Consider the following 20,428-nt stretch of genomic DNA (forward strand, 5'->3'; position numbering starts at 1 on the left):
TGCAGCAATTGATCATTTGGTGTCTGTCCCCAAGGCACCGAGAGAGCCCAAGAACTGCTGCAAATCCCACAAGAATCTACTCAATAACATGACTGGACCCTCCTCCCTGAACAAAACCTGCAGCCCTCAAGAACCTCTTGGAAAGAATGTTTTGGTTCTGGATTTGGACAGCAGAAAAGAGAGAAAAAAGTGTGAAAATATGGAGCAGGGGCTCCACACGTGGCTCTGGGGCACAGGGGTGTCCTCGCAGGAGCAGGGAGTGCCCAGGCAGGGGAATTCAGTGCAGGGTGCAGTGCATTTATCAGGGAATCAGAGCCTGAGGGACACACAGGCATTTCCACAGATTGCTGAGAAACCAAATATACCTGGGATTTCCCATCATCAGGACAAAGTCATCACAGGTGTCCCCTAAATTCTGGGCAGCCCAGAGGTTCCAGGGCCCCACTGGGGACAGTGAGAATTCTCAGGGACCCCAGGACAGAGGTTCCCAGGATGTGCCACATCTGGGACAGGAATTCCTAAGGATGTGGCACCTCCAGAAAGAGGAGCCCACTGGGACAAGGCCGAGGTGTCACCAACCCCGAGGAGCCCTTTTCCCTCCTGGCAGGACCCCTCTGGATGTGCCCCCAAGACAGAATCCACATCCTGGCCTCAGCACGAACAGCCTCTTCGTTCTGCTGCAGGAAAGAGAAAGTGAAAATCTTGGGGGAGGACAGCCAGAGATCTTCATTTCCCACAGCCCCCCAAGCACTGCCTGTACTTCCAGACCCGCTTTCCCCATCCTGGGATCCCTCAGCTGCTACCTGCTCAGGTGCTCAATGGGATGGCTGAGCCAGGATATGGGGAGACGGGAAAATGCCCATGGGTGTGTGGGGCAGAGAGCCAGAACCTCCCAGGACAAGCCTGGGGTGCCCCCCTGGCCATGAGCACCCTGTGGAGGCTGTGCTGGGCTCTGAGTCAGCCCAAAATCTGAGACACCCTGTGAAGGATCTGTGACGCCTCTGCCCACACAGCCACTGCCAATCCCTGAGACTCCCTGGGAACCAAACCATGATACCCCCGTTCTTTTGGTCTCTCCTCCCCTCTCTTGGACCCCAATCCCAGCGCTCCATTGCCCAGAACCACCATTGCCTTTATCCCATCCTATGGGCTGCTTCTTCCCCCACAACCCCCATTCCTGTGGGTTCCTTTTTCCCCTTGACCCCCATGCCCTGGACACCCATCCGTGGCTTCCTGCAACACCTCAGCCTCCAAATTCTGGCAAAACTCTGTCCCTACCATGTCCACCATCACCCCCATGTCTCAAAAGGTCCCCGCCCTGCCCCCATCCTTTCTCCACCCTGCCCCCACCAAGAGGTACCTACACATGAGGATGAGACGTGACCTCGCTTCCTGTCCCTTCTTCTGAAGAGCTGCCAGCCAGGGGACAGGTGGCCCCAGCAGTGAGTGACAGCCAGTGCCCATGGCCGGGGACACCGGGATGGCCGGGAAGGTGGCGCTGCTCCTGTGGGGTGAGTGCCCTGGGCACGGGTCTGACACCCTGGGGATGGGCCCTGGTGAGGCAGAGAGTGGTGGGGCGGGGACACAGGGGTCCTCTGGGGTCCCCTGAGGTCCTCAAAGCCAGCAGAGCCAGGGCATGGGCATGGACCCCAGTGTGAACAGAGTGGTGGAGTGGCCATGGGGACAGGAACACGGGAACTGGGATGTAGGGTTAGGAAGAGGGGGATCAGGATGTGGGGACAAGGATATGGCCAAAGGAACCTTGGGGTTGGGGCAGCTGTTTGGGACAGGGAGACAGGGATGCAGGGACAGGGACAAGGGCCACGTTCCATGCAGATGTGGCTTGGTGACAGGTGCCATGGGAATGGGATCATGGGCACAGGGCCATGGGGATGTGGCTGTGGGGAGAGGTGCTAAAGAGCTGGGGGAGGTGACCTGTGCACACATGGGGTGACCACAATGTCCCCATGTCCTGCCTCAGCCCAGGGTGACTGTAGTGTTTCTGTCCTCAAAACCTCTGTGCTACACCAGTGTTCATGTGGGGGCATCTTGGGGACAGACACCACAACAGGTCCCCCAGGTGCTGCTGTCCCCATGGTGGCACCCCCACCTTGCCCTGCCCCTTCTCTCTTCCAGCCCAGACCCTCGGCCTCGCTGGTGAGTCTTCGGGGGATGCCATGTCCCTGTCCAGCTTTCCCCAGCCCCGTGATGGCCCTGGCAGGCTGGTGTCCCCTGTCACCCGCAGGTGCCCAGGGCACCCAGGTCCTTGTGGAGCCCCCCTGGACACCGGCAATGCTGTGGGACCGGGTGACACTGACCTGCCAGAGCTCGGGGACTGCCAGTGCCACCACCTGGTACGAAGACGGGCGGCGCTGGGGGCAGGAGGTACCTGACAGCTTCACAGTCACCGCGAGTGCCACCTATCAGTGTGAGAGACCCGGCAGTGGGCTCAGCCCCGCCGTGATGGTGTCAAATGGTGAGTGGGGACATGAAATGCTCAGGGTGGCTCCCTAATAGGTTTGGGTGTGCTCCACTTTGTGAATGGACGCACATCCCTTATGTGCCGAGAGCCTGTCCCTTGCACACAGGGACATCTGTGTCACGGGGCTGCTCCTGCTGTCTCTGGGACCCTCCTGTGCAGTGGACACTCCAGGTGTCCCTGGTGCCATGGGCACCCACTCTGGACCTGTCTCGGGCTCCTCAGTGTGACGGGACCCTCATGGCCCACAGACTGGCTGGTGCTGCAGGTGCCAGCACGGGCACTCCTGGAGGGGGACACGGTGAAGTTGCACTGCCGGGGCTGGCAGGACAGCCCTGCCACCAGGGTGTGATTTTACAAGGACGACAAGGAGCTGGGAGGGTCCCTCAGGGACACAGAGCTGTCCCTGTCACCCCTTGATCTGCACAACAGTGGCAGCTACCGCTGTGGGGGTTTGGTGCGAGCAGGAGCATAAGTGTCAGCACCAGTGACAGTGACAGTGCACGGTGAGCACCCCCAATCCTGGAACCCCAATATCCTGACACCCGCAAAGCCACTTCTCAGTGGACTCAGAGTCACAGTCCCCACCCCCATCTCCTTCTCAGAGCTCAAGCCTGTCTTGGTGCTGGAGGGTCCCCCCGAGCTCCACGAGGGTTTCCCCCTCTATCTCAGCTGCCTCAGCACCCCCAGCCCCCTGCAGCCCCCAGCCCCCCTCCGGTACCGCTTCTACCAGGACGGGAAGTTGGTGGGGGGCCCGCAGGGGTCCATGCAGCTCCTGGTGCCCGCCGTGGCGATCTCCCACTTGGGGAATTACAGCTGCGAGGTGCGCTCCGAGGGGGGGGCCGTGCGGAAGAGCAGCGCCCGGCTCGGCGTCACGGTGCAGAGTGAGTGAGGGAATGGGCACAGGGAGCCCCCACAGCCCCCCCAGCTCTTCCATCCCTGCTCAACCCTCTGCGTGTTGCCCTGCCTTCCCAGCTCTCTCTCTGGGTCCTCCATCACCCTGGCTGGTTCCTGCGTCCCCCACCAGGTCTCCACAGTTCTCCCTGGGTGTACCTCTCCCTCTCTGAGGTCCCTCCATTGTCCATGGCCCTGCCATCCCTGTCTGGGTCCCCAAAATCATTCCTATGGTTCCTTTCAACCCTCTCCTTGTGTCCCCTCTCTGAATATCCCATCCTTCTATGGGGTTCCTTCCTTCCCTTTTCAAGCATCCGACCCACTTCGCCCCTTTCTACCTCACTGACATCCCCCCACCCCCTCTCTGATCATCCCCATCCCTGAGTCCCTCACTCCTCCCATGTCCCCAACCCCTCCTGTGTCCCCCTGCATAGGTCCCGCCCTCAGGGGTGTCCACGTCCATGCAGCCCCCCGGGGGATGCGGGGCAGTTGGGGATCGCCTGGTGCTGAGCTGCACGGTGGCCATGGGGACCGGTCCCCTGTCCTTCTCCCGGCACCGGGTGGGCTCGGGTTCACCTCTAAGCACAGGACCCGACCTGGAGCTGCAGCATGTTGGGGACAATGACAGCGGCCACTACCAGTGTCGAGTCAGCAACGGGGACAATGTGGCTGAGAGTGTCCCCCTGAATGTCACTGTCCTGGGTGAGTGGGGCCCCCAGACTGAGGTGACACCACCCACAGCATTCCCAACCCTGCCTCACCTGATGCCAGCCCTGTCTGTTTCCCCCGCAATGCCCGTGGCCAATGCCACCATCACCTCTGGTCCCCCAGCACTCCAGGTGCTCCCAGGTGACCGCATGACCCTGCGCTGCTCAGTGCAGGTGGGCTCAGCCCCTGTCACCTTCACCTGGCTGCACGACGGGCACGAGGTGGCCCGGGGTCCCCTCCTGGATCTTGGGGCCGTCAATGTGGGACATTCGGGCACCTACCAGTGCACGACCACCAACCAGCTGGGACAGAACGGGCACCGCGTGTTCCGGGCACTCAGCCCAGAGCTGGCTCTGGAGGTGACACCACAGGGAACCACTGGACACCACTGGAACACAGGTTGGGTCACACTGGGTCATTGGGATTACAGGAGCCCTGCAGTGACAGGCGACCCTGATGTGTCCCTTCTGTTCCCCGCAGTGGCTGCAGGTCTTGGCGGGTCCTTCCTCTTCCTGCTCCTTCTCGTGAGTGGAGCTGTGGTTTGGCTAAGGTGGAACAAAATGGGTGGGTGACAATGGGGAGAATTTGGGGCCCCGGGGAGCTGGGGGCCACGGAATTGTGGGACTGATGGGACGGCACCTACAGCCTGTGACTTAAGCACTCAGAGTCTTTCCCAGGGTACTAAAGGGTTTGTGGGGTGTTGGAAGGCCTAAGAGGGATTTTGTGGGTTCTTACAGTGCTCCTGGGTAGAATTTGGAGGTTGAGCCATTCTACCAGGCTTGACATTCTGGGGGCATAGAGCCCTGGAGTGGTTCAGGGGTTCTGGGTGGTACCAGGGATACTCAGGTGTCCTGGGGGAAATCGAGGGTGCAGTGAGGTTTGAAGATTCCTGAGAAGGGTCAGGGCCCTGGGGACCCCACAGTTACCCCTCCCCTCTTTCCTTTGCAGCTGCCAGGAAGCAGCAGGAAAGGTGAGTGAGGGGCTCAAACCACACTCTGGCCTTTTACCCCAACCCCCAACTCCTTCCATTCCCTCCCACACATGCCCTTCATTCCCTCAGGGCCCCCAGAGCCCTCGGCCCCCCCAGAGGAGGGGGAGGTGCTGTACACCCACGTCGTGAGCATCAAGCAGACGGGGGGTGAGTCTGGGCTGGGACACATTCAGAGGGACAAGTTACCCATGAGTGTCCCCCTGTGCAGATGCCACAGCCAGTGTCTCTCGCAGTGTCCCCCCGTGCCACCACAATCCAGTTTCCCAAGGTGACCTACGCAGAGCTGCCAGCAACCCATGGGTGACGGCGGGAATGTGTGGTCATCTACGGGAATGTGCTGTGACACTTGGGGCATGGCTGGAAATGGGTGAACTAGAGATCCCTGCCCCATGTGTTCCCTCCCCCTCGGTTCCCATGGCTGCCCACTCTGCCCAGGAGATGGCCACGAATGGAAAGTCCCCATGTGGGGCTACCCTGAGCTTCTCATTCCAGTGGTCCCAGTTCCTCCAGGGGCTAACCATTCCTCCCCCATTACAATGGGGCAGAGGATCCTTGTGCCTCTTTTTGGACATAAAACACAGCTTTTGGATTAACCCGGGAGAAATAGTTTCTGTGTGTTCAGCTCTGCCTACTCCGCTTAGACCTAGGAGTGTCCTGGTCAGGTTGTTGAGCAAATCCTTGTGGGGTTTGCAGCAGTTCTTGGGCTCTCTCAGTTCCTTGGGGACAGGCACCAAATTATCAATTGCTGCATTTCCAGACTGGTTCCCTCACAGCTGCCCCTGCAGGGGCAGTTTCCAGCCTGCCCTGCTCTGAAAACCATCAAAGACTCTCACAGAGCCACTGCTTGGGCTCACACTGGCTTTTGTGCTTCTTGCAGGGCTGAGCAAACTACAGCCAGGCCTGTTTTGGCCACAGAAAGAATTCTCACCTTTGCAGCAGTACGAAAGCTGCAAGAATCAAAGACAAGTGTTGAGGGGAGCCTCAGGTCCTGGCTGCCACCTGGGGCTAGCCAGAGTAGGGCTGGCCAATGCCCATCCCTGTGCAGTGGACATGGTGAGAAACTCCAGAAAACTTTCCTGGCATCCAAAAAAGATTCTTGTGGGCAGAGCTGGAGGCATCTGAGCACCAAAATATTTCCAGTACAACCACAGTAGTGCAAAATCCCTCAGAGAGCCAGCAGAGCTGTGCTTTCGTGCGCAGGGGTGGTTTTGCAGCACGACTGACCTTCAGGAACCCTGACCCTAATTACAACAGCTCATCGAGGGCCTTCTCCTCCCCTTCATCCTCCTCCTTTCCATCCTCCACCTCCTCCTCCTCCCCCTGTGGCTGCTGTGTTGGGACCAGCAGTTGCCCAGGAAGAGCAGCAGTTCCAAACGTGCCCTGGAGCCCCTGAGCAGCCCTGGCAGTGTCAGCAAGGAGCACCTGCTTTCCTCAACATGCGAGGGGAATTCAACATTCCCAGAGCTGCTGTGCCAGGGCTGAAGGAGGAAAAGGCAGGGAGAGGCTGAGGCTTTTCAGGAATTGTGGTGGAAAGGCACAAGAGGTGCTGCTGTGGGCCTGAGACCTGCCTGGGGTTGGGTGATGCCTTCCTTGCGTTGCCATCAGGGAGAGCGGAGGCGGGTGTTGCGCAGGGTGTGTGCCTGGGCCGGGACACTGCTCCGCTGCCACCGGGCACCAGGATCCAAGCTGCTGCCTTCGTCTCTTCTGCCCGGGCACTGCCGGTGCTGGTGCCGGGACCGATTGGTGCAAAGTGTGAGTTTGCCAAAGGAGCGATTTGGGTTCGTCCCTCCCACTCAAGGTCGCCATGGCCCCTGAGGGTTTTTAGCTGCTACTGGGTCGCCCCCTGCTGGGCGGGAGTGCTCCCTGCAGCGCCCCCTGCTGGCCCTGGCCATAAGTTGCCCAAAGATGAACGAACAGTCCTGAGTGTTTTGGAAATTTCTGATCTTGCATTGCTGTTTGCTCTGTTCTGCTCTATAAATTTTCTAGTAATGAACTGTTATTCTCTTTCCTTACATTTTTACCTGGTAGCCCCATAATTTTCACAGCTATTACTATTTGGAGGGAAGTGCCTTCTTTCCACTTCAGGAATGTTCCTGCTTCCCTTGGAAACCACAACACTTCCCAACTCCTAGGTTCCAGCATGGATGGGGCAGACACTCCAAGAGAAAACAGGGTCAGACACTTGGCCAGCTCATGCTCTGCCTTTTAAGCCCTTAAGTCACCAAGGGCCAATCCCAAGGTGGGATTCCTGGTCCCTCAGCCACTCAGGAGCTGGGTTTGGCTGAGCATCCCACTGTCCCCAGTGTGCCATGGCTGATAAATTGATCGACACACGGGGCCTATGTCACCAAAACAAGGACTGACCCAGCTCTGGCACCCACATGTGATCCAAAATGTATCAAGACATTCAACTTATCCTGTCCCTGACACCCCATCCAGTGCTATGGACTAATCCTGACAGCCCTGGAAAAAGGGGAGGCTCTGGAACCCTCCAGAGCCTTTGTGACTTCATGGTGTGGGGACCATGGCATAGGAGGAGTTTGAGACAGGGGAGAAGGGAATCCAGGGCATTGGTTTGTAGCGGCAGCCCACCATTGAAGAATCTCATTCCTAAAACCCGACAGAGCTGAACAAACAAACACCATCTCTGCCAGTTGAACCAAAAAGCTGCATTTTGATACCAATAAGAGGGCAACGAGTGTTCCCCTGGTGCTGGGAAGAGAAATGAAGAGCCATGGGTGTAATGGGAGTGTTGAGAGGGGAATTGCAGAGGCACTGGGAGTACAGGGGCACTGGGAGAGAGCATGGGAACCATCTGGATGTACTGGGAGCAATGGAGAGGCACTTGAAGTGGAAATAGGGAGCCCTTGGGGATACTGGGAGCACTTGGATGTGGCATGGCTGGCCACTGCTTATAGTGGGAGGGGGATAGGGAAGCCCTTGTGGTTCAGGGGGCATGGAGAGCTCTGGGTTCCCTGTGCAGCCTCACATGTGATCCCTTACCTGTGCCCATCTACCTGTGCATTTTGGGAACACACAGTAGTAGTTGGGGAGAAACACGTTTGGCTGCCCATGAGAAGAGTCCCCTAATGCCCCCAGTGCCCCCACAACCCCCAGTGCCCCCAGGGATCCCCCAGTGCCCAGCCATGCCCCGAGTGTCACAGCACATTCCTATAGATGTCCCCGCATCCCCGCGGTCACCCATGGGTCACTGGCAGCTCTGCGTAGGTCACCTGGGGATCCTGGAGTCCCCCGCAGGGGGACACTGCGAGAGACACTGGCTGTGGCATCTGGGCAGGGGGACACTCATGGGTGACTTGTCCCTCTGCATGTGTCCCAGCCCAGACTCACCCCCCCGTCTTCTTAGTGCTCACGACGTGGGTGTACAGTACCTCCCCCTCCTCTGGGTGGGGGGGAGGGGTTGTGGGGGATGGGTGAAAGCTGTGGGAGGGCCCTGAGAGAATAAAGGGGATGTGTAGGAGGGAATGGGAAGTCTTGGAAGTTGGGTTCAAAGGAGAGAAGTGTGGTTTGAGCCCCCCACTGACCTTCGTTTCTGCTTCCTGGCAGCTGCAAATGAAAGAGGGGAGGGGTAACTGTGGGATCCCCAGAGCCCTGACACCTCTCAGGAATCCTGAAACCCTTTCTAGCCTCAATTCTCCCCAGGACCCTTGAGTATCACTTGGGGCCCCCAGAACCCCAGAACCATGCCAGTGCTCAGCACCCCTGAACCTTCAGAATCTCATACCTGGCAGGGAGGGGGACACACCAAATTCCCCCCAGGTCACTGAAAGAACTCCCAGAATCCATGCAAGGCCCACCAGCACCACCAGAAATCCTTCAGGACCCTGAGCAAAAGTCCTGAGCACTGAGTGCTGCCCAAGTTAGGGGCTGGGGATGCTGCCCCATCACCCCCATATTTCAGTGGCCTCTCAGCTCTCCAGGGCCCTTATTGCCTCCATTGTCACTCTCCATTGTCCCTCTTTGGTGGGAGGGACGCACCAAAGCCTGCAGCCACTGCTGGGGACAGAAGGAACACGTCAGGTTCACACGTAACCCTTGGGTTCCTGAACACCCTGGTGACCCCATGTGACCCCACCTGTGAGCCAAGATGAGTGAGGGGTCACCTCCCTGGCCAGCTCTGGGCTGAGTGCCTGGAACACACAGTGCCCGTTCTGTCCCAGCTGGCTGATGGCTACGCACTGGTAGGTGCCCTAATGTCCCACATCGACAGCCCCAAGCTCCAGGAGGGGACCCCTGGCCACCTCGTGCCTGTCGTGCAGCCAGGTGAAGGTGACAGTGGCTGAGCCCACCTGCACTGAGCAGCGCAGGGTCACGGTGTCACCTGGGAGCACCTCGAGTGCTGGGGGACCAGACATGATGGTGGCATTGGCCACGGGCACTGTGGGGACACAGACAGGGTTGTCACCTGGCAGGGCTCTGGCTCACCCAAGACAGTGACATTCAGGGGGACACTCTCGGCCATGCTGTCCCCATTCCTGACCCGGCACTGCTAGTGGCCGCTGTCATTGTCCTCAACGTGCCACAGCTCCAGGTTGGGGCTGATGCCCAGCAGTACCCCAGAACCTCCCTGGTGCCAGGAGAAGGACAGGGGACCTGTCCGCATGGCCACTGTGCAGCTCAACACCAGGCAGTCCCCAAATGCCACCTGTGCCCCAGGGGGCTTCACCGAAAGGGACACCCCCGAGGGCGGGACACTTGCAGGGGGGAAACAGGAGGGACTTGTGACATGAGAGGAGTGGGGGACACCAGGGAGGAGTGAGGGACTCAGTGAGGCGGAAGATCAGAGAGGGGTGGGGGATCCCAATGAGGAAGAAGGGGGCACAGATAGTGGGAAGGAGTCTTGGAAGGGAATGGAAAGGATCCACAGAAGAATGCAGGATTAAGTGAGGGGACACATGGAGAGGTTTGAAGGGAACCACAGGAAAGATTCTGGGGACCCAGGCAAGGGTGGTGAGATCTGTGTGCAATGGAGTGACCTCAGACCAGCAGAGGTGCACTCAGGGAGGGCTGTGAGGATCTGTTGAGGGATGCAGGAACCAGCGAGGGTGATGGAAGGATCCAGGGTGAGAGCTGGGAAGGCAGGAGAGCACGCAGAGGGTTGAGCAGGGATGGGAGAGCTGGGGGGGCTGTGGGGGCTCCCCGTGCCCATCCCCGCACTCACTGCACACCGTGACACCGAGCCGGGCACTGCTCTTCCACACGGCCCCCCCCGTCGGAGCACACCTGTAATTCCCTGAGTGGGAGACCCCCATGGTGGGCACCAGGAGCTGCGGGGACCCCTGTGGGCCCACCACCAACTGCCTGTCCCAGTAGAAGTGGTACAGGAGGGGGACTTGGGGCCGCATGGGGCTGTGGGTGCTGAGGCAGCTGAGATAGAGGAGGGAGTCCTCGGTGAGGTCACGGGGGAGTCTCCAGACCAAGACAGGCATGAGCTCTGGGAAAGAGATGGGGATGGGGACTGTGACTCTGAGTCCACTGAGAAGTGGCTTTGAAGGTGGCAGGATATTCGAATTCAAGCAGTGGGGGTGCTCATCGTACACTGTCACTGTGACCGGTGCTGACTGTGACATTCCTGAGGTCACCCAGCCCCTGCAGCGGTAGCGGCCACTGTCGTGCAGCTGCAGTAGGGACAGGGACAGCTCAGTGCCCCCAAGGGATCACCCAAAAACCTTCTTGTCCTTGTAAAATCGCACCCTGGTGACAGGGTCATTCCTCCATCCCCGGCAGTGCAGTGTCACCGTGTCCCCCTCCAGCAGTGCCCGTGCTGGCACCTGCAGCACCAGTGGCTCTGTGGGACAGGAGGGTCTCGTCACACTGAGGAGCCTAAGACAGGTGCAGAGTGGGTGCCCATGGCACCGAGGAGATCTGGCTGGAGTGTCCACTGCACAGGAGGGTCCCAGGGAAACGAGGACCAGCCCTGTGGAACAGCTATCACCATGGCTATCCCACCACACTGGAATCTACTGGGATGTCCCTGTGTGGAGGTGACAGGCTCTCACCACACAAGTGATGTGAGGCCACCCAAGGAGTGGAAACCACCCAGACCTACCAGGGAGCCACCCTGAGCATTTCACTTTCCCCTCACCATCAGACCCCATCACGGGGGGGCTGAACCCGCTCCCAGGTCTCTGACAGTGATAGGAGCCACGCTCAGTGACAATGAAGCTGTCAGATCTCTCCTGCCCCCAGCACCACCCACCCTTGTACCAGGTTGTGGCACCAGCAGTCCCTGAGCCCGGCAGGTCAGTGTCACCCGGTCCCACAGCACTGCCAGCATCCAGGGGGGCTCCACAAGGACCTGGGTGCCCTGGGCACCTGCGGGTCACGGGGGACACCAGCCTGCCAGGGCCACCACGGGGCTGGGGACAGTGGGGCAGAGACATAGCATCCCCCGAAGACTCACCAGTGAGGCCAAGGGTCTGGGCTGGAAGAGAGAAGGGACAGGGCAAGGTGGGGGTGCCACCATGGGGACAGCAGCACCTGGGGGACCTGGTGTGGTGTCTGTCCCTAAACTGTCCTCACAGGAACACTGGTGTAGCATGGAAGTTTTTAGTACAGGGACACCTTAGTCACCGTAGGCTGAGACAGGACATGGGGACACTATGGACACCCCAAGAGTGCACAGGTCACCTCCCCCAGCCCTACAGCACATGTTCCCATGGCCACATCCCCATGGCCCTGTGCCCGTGATCCCATTGCCATGGCACCTGTCACCATGTCACATCTGCATGGGATGCGGCCCTTGTCCCTGTCCCTGCATCCCTGTCTCTCTGTCCCTGTCCCCAGAGCTTCCCCAGCCCCAAGGTCTCTTTTGCCACATCCTTGTCCCCACATCTCTATCCCCCTGTTACTGATGCCACATCCCAATTTCCTTTTCTTGTCCCCTGTTCCTGTTCCCCACTTCCCATCCCATGGCCAGGTCACGACTTCGGTCACACTGGGGTCCATGCCCATGCCCTGGCTCTGCTGCCCTTGAGGACCTCAGGGGACCCCACGGCCCCCTGTGCCCCCGTCCCACCGCTGTCTGCCTCACCAGGGCCCATCCCCAGGGCATCAGGCCCGTGCCTGGCACACTCACCCAACAGGAGCAGCGCCACCTTCCTGGCCATCCCGGTGTCCCCGGCCATGGGTACTGGCTGTGACTCGCTGCTGGGGCCACCTGTCCCTTGGCTGGCAGCTCTTGGGATGAAGGGACAGGAAGCGAGGTCACGTCTCATCCTCATGTGTAGGTGGCCCTTGGTGGGGGCAGGGTGGGGACCTTGTGGGACATGGGGGTGATAGTGGGACATGGTGGGGATATGATTTTGCTGGAATATGGAGGTTGAGGTGTTGCAGAGACCCAAGGATGGGTGTCATGGCACGTGGGTCCCAGGGTTGGAGGTGCAGGGGGGAAAAGGGACCCTCGGGAATGGGGGTCTCAGGGAAGAAGCAGCCCATGGAATGGGATCAAGGCCATGGTGGTGCTGGGCACTGGGGGTGCATGGGGGAGGGTCCCCAGGGAGGAGAGACCAAGGGAATGGGGGTGCTAGGGTTGGGTTACCAAGGGAATGGGAGTTCCAGATGTGGATTCCCAAGGGAATGGGTGTACCAGGGATGGGCAGTGGCTGGGTGGGCACAGGGGTCACCGCTCTTCCACAGGATCTCTCACATTTTGGGCTGACTCAGATCCCAGCACAGCCCTTACATTGTGCTCATGGCCAGAGAGGCACTCCAGACTTTTCCTGGGAGGTTCTGGCTCTCTGCCCCACACACCCCTGGCTTTTTCCCATCCCACTATTTCCTTGTTCAGCTGTCCCAGGGAACACCTGAGCGGGTAACAGGTGAGGAATCCACAAAGGGGAAAATGTGGCTGGGGCGTGGTTGGGGTGCTGTGGGGGATGGGGCTCTCTGGCTCTCTGGCTGTACAGCCCCAAGATTTTCACTTTCTTGCAGCAGAAAGAAGAGGCAGTTAATGTTGAGGCCTGGATGTGGGTTCTGTCCTGAGTGGCACATGCAGAGGGTCCTGCACTAAGGAAAAAGGGCTCCTCTGGGCTGGTGATTCCTGGGTCTTTTCCCAGGGGCATCCTTGTCCTGGGGGTGCCATGTCCATGGGGATTCCTGTCCCAGATTTGGCACCTCTGTCCTGGGGGACCCTGAGCATTCCCACTGTTCTTAGTAGGGCCCTGGCACCTCTGGGGTGCCCAAACTTACGGGGATGCCTGTTACGACCTTGCCCCGGAAATGGGACATCCCAGGAACATTTGGTTGAATTCCCTACTTCCCAAATGGTTGAGACAAAATTATACATCCATAGAATAAAGGAAAAAACCTTTTCCCATAGAATTTTTTCCCACTACAAAAATGAACTCAGCAAAATTCAATCTGACAAGGCATAAAATGGTCTGATTTATAGAAGGCTTTAAATAGTTGCTCTCCCAACAAATCACTTACAATACAAACACAAACAAATCACAAAGAAAAGAGATATTTTGGTTCCATTTAGGAGCCCATTAGTGCATCCCACAGAAGTGGTTGCTTGTGGATAACACAGAGTGTGGAATCTCCCTGAGTGTCCAAAACATCCATCGTGAAAGAAATGAGCCGGGTGACCTGCTGCTCTATAAGGCCTTTATTTGGGGTCAGCTCTGAGTGAGGAACCCCAAGGGCTGTGCACACTGCTGCTGTTCCCAAAGGGCGACACGGCGGAGCAGGAATAGTGCAGCTGTGTCTCCACAGGCTCACATGCAGAGCTGGGTCTTTCATCCTCACAGGTCCCTAGGAAGACTAAAGTGGCTCCTTGTGTTAAGGGGAGGTCATGGTGGTAGGATGCTGCTGAGGTTATGGTGACAGGAGAGAGCAGCTCTTGATGGTGACTTTGCCTTCTCCATTGTTTTCCTGATTGGGGAACACTATTTTCAGTCCTAGATGTTATTTGGGCTCATTATTTTAGGGGTTTCAGCTCTGATTCTCTGCATCTTTCTTCATTTGCACGTACTCCACTGACGTCACTCCTCTTCCTCTGTCACAGGATCCATTTTAGGGAGGCAGCAAGAGCATTAACCCGACCAAAAGGAGAAAGGGATATGGGGTAAGACAGCTGGGGGCCAAAAACAGAGTGAGGTCAAGAACTTAACATTAGCAATTAGCATTACAGACAACCAGGAACATTTATAAAAAAACATACAACTCTAACCGCTGTAAAACTTCCTCAGGGGGATGTTTCCAGGAATTTTTATTCCTGTAAACCACCTGCTGTGCCCGGGATCCCAACACAGTGCTAGAGCCACGAGCAGTGCATCCCCCACGCCAGGGGGAGTGGGAATGGGACCAGGGATGACAGCAGGTACAGGAGTGGGAGCGGGAACAGGATTGGGGATGACAGCAGAGACAGGAGTGGGAGTGGGAACTGGATTGGGGATGACAGCAGGGACAGGAGTGGGAACGGGATCAGGGAGAACAGCAGGGACAGGAGTGGGAGTGGGATCGGGCAAAGCAGTAGTCCCAGGAGACAGAAGCAGGGAGCGGGGAGAGGAACAGAACCCCATCTGAAGGATTTATTCATCACACATGGGATTGTTCTCTTCCTCCTGGGCAGCAACCCAGCCCTTCCCATAAGGAAGACTTTGTTGAGACATAGTGAGGAACTCTTCCAATTGTTCACATTCCCAACTTGAAACCTGAATTACTTCCCATGGATTCTGCTCCCAAAAAGGCAGAAACTCTGTCCATCCTTGGAGCAGGGCACAGCAATCTGTGGAAATGCCCATGTCTCCCTCAGGTTCTGATTCCCTGGTAAATGCACTGCACCCTGCCCTGAATTCCCCTGCCTGGGCACTCCCTGCTCCTGCTGGGACACCCCTGAGCCACGTGTGGAGCCCCTGGCCCCAGAGCCACGTGTGGAGCCCCTGCTCCATATTTCCACACTTTTTTCTCTCTTTTCTGGTATCCACATCCAGAACCCAAACATCCTTTCCAGGAGGTTCCAGAGGGCTGCAGGTTTTGTTGAAGGAGGAGGGTCCCAGTCAGGTTGTTGAGCAGATTCTTGTGGGGTTTGCAGCAGTTCTGGGGCTCTCTCAGTGCCTTGGGGACAGACACCAAATGATCAATTGCTGCATTTCCGGACTGGTTTCCTCACAGCTGCCCCTGCAGGGCGGGTTTCCAACCTGCCCTGCTCTGAAAAACATCGAAGGGCCTCACAGAATCACTGCTTGGGCTCACACTGGCTTTTGTGCTTCTTGCAGGGCTGAGCAAACCACAGCCAGGCCTGTTTTGGCCACAGAAAGAATTCTCACCTTTGCAGCAGTACGAAAGCTGCGAGAATCAAAGCCAAGAGGGCGGGGGGAGTCTCAGGTCCTGGCTGCCACCTGGGGCTGGCCAGAGCAGGGCTGGCCAATGTCCGTCCCTGGCCACTGGGGCTGGGCCATGGCTGGGCCCACACTTGGATGGCCACTGGCTTCAAGGAGCAGGAGTTTGGGAGCTCCTTCCTGCCTGGGGCTCCATTCCCCAGCTGCTCTTGCCAGCTCAGATCCTGCAGGGGAGGAGCGAGAATGGAGAGGTCTGGAACAGGATTTCCCTCCAAACCCAATAGAACCAAAGCGTCCCAACCCCTCAGGACAGAAAACCCGTGGGGGGATTGTGTGGAGCAGGAGAGGGATGGGGAAGCCCCGCAAGAACTTCACAGGTATTTCTTGGGGAGGGTCTTATCCATCTCCTGGTTGTCAGCACTGAGACCCTGCAGGGGTTTTGGGTGTGGGGTGAGCTTTGGGTGTTTTTGGGGTGTTTGTGCCCTGCCTGCCTGACACGTGCCCATGTCTGTTCCCCCCAGTCAGCCCTGCTGGGGTTTTTCACCCACAGAATGATCTTGGTGGGCTGTGCAATGGGGCCGAGGTGCTGCACCTGTGAGAGTTCCCAGATGGGGATTGAGGCTCCCAGATGGGCGGGGGCAGCCAATGAGGGGGTGTAGAGTGGGTGGGTCACACCCCGAGTTGGGGCACCCCAGAGGTCACAGAGGTCACAGTACCCCACTGAGGACAGAGGGGGTTGGCAGGGCCCCCCTGCCCGGGACAGGGGTCTCCAGGATGTGCCCTAACCTGGACAGGGACTTGCTCAGGGAATGTGTCCAGGGACCCTGCCTAGAACCACCATCCCCCAGGACAGGATCTCCCCCGCTGGGATGTGTCACCATTGGGACAAAATCCACCCGGAATGTGTCACCCCCAGAACAGGATCCCCTCAGGCAGGAACCCCTGGATGTGCCCCCAGGGCAGAACTCACCTCATGTTATTCTCAGCACAAACAGCCTCTTCCTTCTGCTGCAGGAGAGAAAGTGAAATTGTTGGGGGGGCACAGCCTGACATCCCCATGCTGCACAGCCTCCCCACCCCTCCCTGCAGACCCCTCACCCCCTTTTCTCCCTCTCTAGGGTCCCCCCAGCCTATTCCCTGCCCAGGTGCTTCCCAGGATTTTTGAGCCAGGAATTGGGAGGGAGTGAGCATGGTACAAAAGTGATGGAAATATGGAAAAAAAAAAAATAAAGGGTGTGGGAGTCCAGGGTTTTTTCCTGGCTCCTTTAGGGGTGCAAAAACCCCCCTGGCAGACCCCTCAGAGACCCCTGAGTGCTGCCCAGGAGCTGCAGGGGCTGGATTTGGCTCCTTGGGAGAATCTGCCCACATTGAGAGAAGAGACACAAAAAATAGTGATGAGTAGAGTGTAAATTAGAATGTTAGAACGTAGATAAATAGGTTTTCTTGAATGTTTATGATAAGGGACACGTGGCCAAGATGGAGAATTTGGGGGGTGGACACCTTTTCCTCCTTCTTCTCCATGTCATCCATGTTGGGTGACACGTTGGCCTCTTGGATTGGTTGGGGTCAGGGCTGGACCATTTAATAAAATTGTATTGTATTGGTAAAATTTTGTAAACATGTAATGCGTAGTACTAACTATATAAGATAAGCCCTGCCTTCACCAGGCAGATTCCACTATGGATGCCAGGCTGAGCAGACCACTGCTGGCCAGGCAAAAGGTCCCAGAGATAAGAAATAATAAACAGTCCTTGGGAAAAGAGAAAACCATCTCCGGCAGTCTCTCTTCGGCGGCTTTGGGGGAAAACCAGGTTTTGAACCACCTTCGTGTCCCTCTGGGGTGATCTCGGGGCAGAGGAGGAACCCCAGACTGGGACACTGGGAGGAAAAAGTCAAAGGCAGGCGAGGGAACAGAAACAGAGCTACCCAGGACTCCCATGTGATGCCTGCCCAGGAAATGAGCAGCTGAGGGGGACAGCGTGTTGCCCTGGCTCACCCCAAATTATGAAGCACCCAGGGAAGGAGCTGTGAACTTTGGACCTGCCCAGCTACTGCTCATGCCTGGCATTGCCCATTCCCCTGGAAATACAACCATGAGACCCCCATTACTTCTGTCGCCCCTTTCCTGGGACCCCAATCCCAGGACTGCTATTCCCTAGGATCTCCATTTCTGAAGACCCCCATCCTGGTAGTTCCAGCTCCTGGGACCCCGTTTGCCTAGGGACCATGATTCCAAAAGGACACCCATTCCCCTGGCATCCGCACCCCTGGGATCCATCCCATGATCACAAATCCCTGGAGGCCGCCTTCATCTGGGACACTCCTCCCTGAGTCTGAATCCACCCAACCCCTGGGACCCCCATTCCCAAGGCACCCCAGTGCCCTGGACACTCATCCTTGAATCCCTGCCCCGTCTCAGCCTCCAAATTCTGACAACATCCTGTCCTCACCATGTCCCACCATCACCCCATGTCCCACAGTGTCCCCATCCTGCCCCCATCCTCCCCACACCTCTCCCCCACCAAGAGCCACCTACACATGAGGACAAGACCTGACCTTGCTTCCTGTCCCTTCATCCCAAGAGCCGCCAGCCAGAGGACAGGTGGCCCCAGCAGCGAGTGACAGCCAGTGCCCATGGCTGGGGACACCGGGATGGCCGGGAAGGTGGAGCTGCTCCTGTGGGGTGAGTACCCCAGGCACGGGCCTGACACCCTGGGGATGGGCCTGGTGAGGCATAGAGCAATGGGGAGGGGGCACAGGGGGTCTGTGGGGTCCCCTGAGATCCCCAATGCCAGCAGAGACAGTGGGGGACAGAGTCAGTAGCCTCTCTGTGTGACCAGGTTTATAGGATGGCTCTAGGGACAGGAACAATGGAACTGGAATGTGGCAGAGGGATGTGGACACTGCGATGGGGGACAAAGATTCAAAGACAGTTATGTGACATTTGGCTCCATGGAGCTGGGGCAGCTCTGGGGAAAGGGACAGAGGGGATGCACCATGGGGAGGTGCCCACAGGGCTGGTGGAGGTGACTTGTGCCAGTACGAGGTGGCCACGCTGACCCCATTCCAGAGGCACCCATGCCACTCAGATGTGTGAAACAGAGCTCTACCCTGGTAGCCTCTTCCCACTACTGGGGACTGTGCACCTTACTGCAAGGAGGGTGTCCTCAAGTGGACATTTTGAGGACAGCCCCACACCCTGATCCTGAGTGCCACTCTCCCCATGGTGCCACCCCCACCCAGCCCTGTCCCTTCTCCCTTCCAGCCCAGACTCTCGGCCTCGCTGGTGAGTCCTTGGGGGATGCCATGTCCCTGCCCCGCTGTCCCCAGCCCCGTGGTGGCCCTGGCAGGCTGGTGTCCCCTGTGACCTGCAGGTGCCCAGAGCACCCAGCTCCTGGTGGAGACCCCCTGGACACTGGAGGTGCTGTGGGACCGGGTGACACTGACCTGCCAGGGCTCAGGGACCGCTGGTGCCACCACCTGGCACAAGGACAGGCGGCGCTGGGGGCAGAGAATGGAAATGCTTCCTTGTCACGGAGAGTGGCACCTACCAGTGTGAGAGACCCAGAGCCAGGATCAGCTCCCCCATGATGGTGTCTGTTGGAGGTTGAGTGTTTTCCTATTACTGTGTCAATTGAAAGAATTTTTCCCATTATCCTGCCAATGGAGCTGGCCGGGTTACACCCAGGGTCTCTGATGAGTCCAGACAAAAGGTGTCAATTTCCGCGGCTCCCGGAGGGGACTCTGAGGCTTCCCGGGGGGGACTCGTGTTTCCGGGGAGATCGGAGGAGGACGCCCGGATCTTCAGCTCATGCGGCTGGAGCACAGGAGAGCCAGACCCTCTGTGATCACCTGCCCTGCATCTGCCCCGTTCCAGCCTCCTGCCTCTGCGGACTCAGCTGACCACCCGGACACAAAAGGTGAGCAAGGAGCCGCCCGCTCCAGCCCATTCCCACCCGAGACCGGCATGGCCACTGCCGCCCCCTCCCGCCTACACCCCCTGCCTGCCCTCTGCAGCTCCGGGCTGGGACTAAGCACAGAAACAGCGTGCTTGCATCTCAAGGAACTGACACCGAGTTATCTATTCTTTCTGTTAGCAATTTTAACAAATGCTGTTGTTTTCTGCTTGTACAGTTAGATATATTAGTAAAAGACCTGTTATTCCCACCCCCTTATCACTGCCTCAGAGTCCTTGATTCAAACAATTATAATACTTGGGGGGAGTGGAACCAAAGTGTCTGTTTCAAAGGGAAACTTCTGCCCTTACTGTCAGACACCTGTCCTTTCAAACCAGGACAGTGTCAAATGGTGAGGGTGTTGCCCAACAGAGAGACACGAAACAACTAGGTTGTTTAGTGCAGTGCTTTATTGAGGGCCCTGGGGTCTGAGGACTAGCGTCCAAAGTCAGAGCCCACAGTTCCCCTTTTTCGTCAGGTTTTTATATCCTTTTACAAAGTGGTCTACGTACAGAAGTACGCATTCTTCAAGACAATACAGTTACATAAATCTTGTAGATATTATTTCTAAAAGTCATAAATTCTACATGCTTGTCTACTCAAAACTGTATTCTACCCCCCTTTAATCCCCCTTGCTTGTCTTCCCACCACCAGAACCCTTTATCATTGATTATACATTAACCTTTATCGTTTATTATTTCATTGTGTTCTGCATGCTCTACTGGATCCTTTAGTTATTAGTTTGTGGTTCTTAGTACATTTCCAGGCCTGTTTCCCAGGGCCTGCTTGTGAACTGCTGCTTTCTAAGCCTTAGCATAACTACTGCTATTGCTATATCTACATTAGTTCTTTTTCTCATTATTTCAGTTTCAAGGGGGGATCTGAAATGCTCAGGGTGGCTCCCTGATAGGTCTGGGTGGGCTCCACTTCGTGGGTGGCATCACACCCCTCGTGTAGCGAGGGCCTGTTCCCTGCACACAGGGACATTGCAGTGGATCTCAGTGCATCCCAGTGTACCCCAGTGTGGTGGGGACCCTGTGGTGACAACTGTGTCATGGAACTTTTCCTGGTAACCCTGGGACCCTCCCGTGGAGTG

General features: G+C 57.5%; 1 protein-coding gene and 1 long non-coding RNA gene across 2 annotated transcripts in view; one reads left to right on the top strand and one right to left on the bottom strand.

Moving 5' to 3' along the window:
• LOC306813838 (Fc receptor-like protein 4) overlaps window positions 1-20,428 on the bottom strand; it is a gene marked incomplete at its 3' end in the record, with an annotated part of 303,919 nt that overhangs the window by 62,152 nt on the left and 221,339 nt on the right. The gene's annotated exons all lie outside the window — the stretch shown is intronic.
• Window positions 1,408-18,854, top strand: LOC306813819. Its single transcript, XR_013777042.1, has 3 exons — window positions 1,408-1,511; window positions 2,137-2,157; window positions 18,751-18,854. It is a non-coding gene; the product is annotated as an uncharacterized lncRNA (long non-coding RNA).

The sequence above is a fragment of the Erithacus rubecula genome (genome assembly GCF_903797595.1).
Source record: "Erithacus rubecula genome assembly, chromosome: 33".
NCBI lineage: Eukaryota > Metazoa > Chordata > Aves > Passeriformes > Muscicapidae > Erithacus > Erithacus rubecula.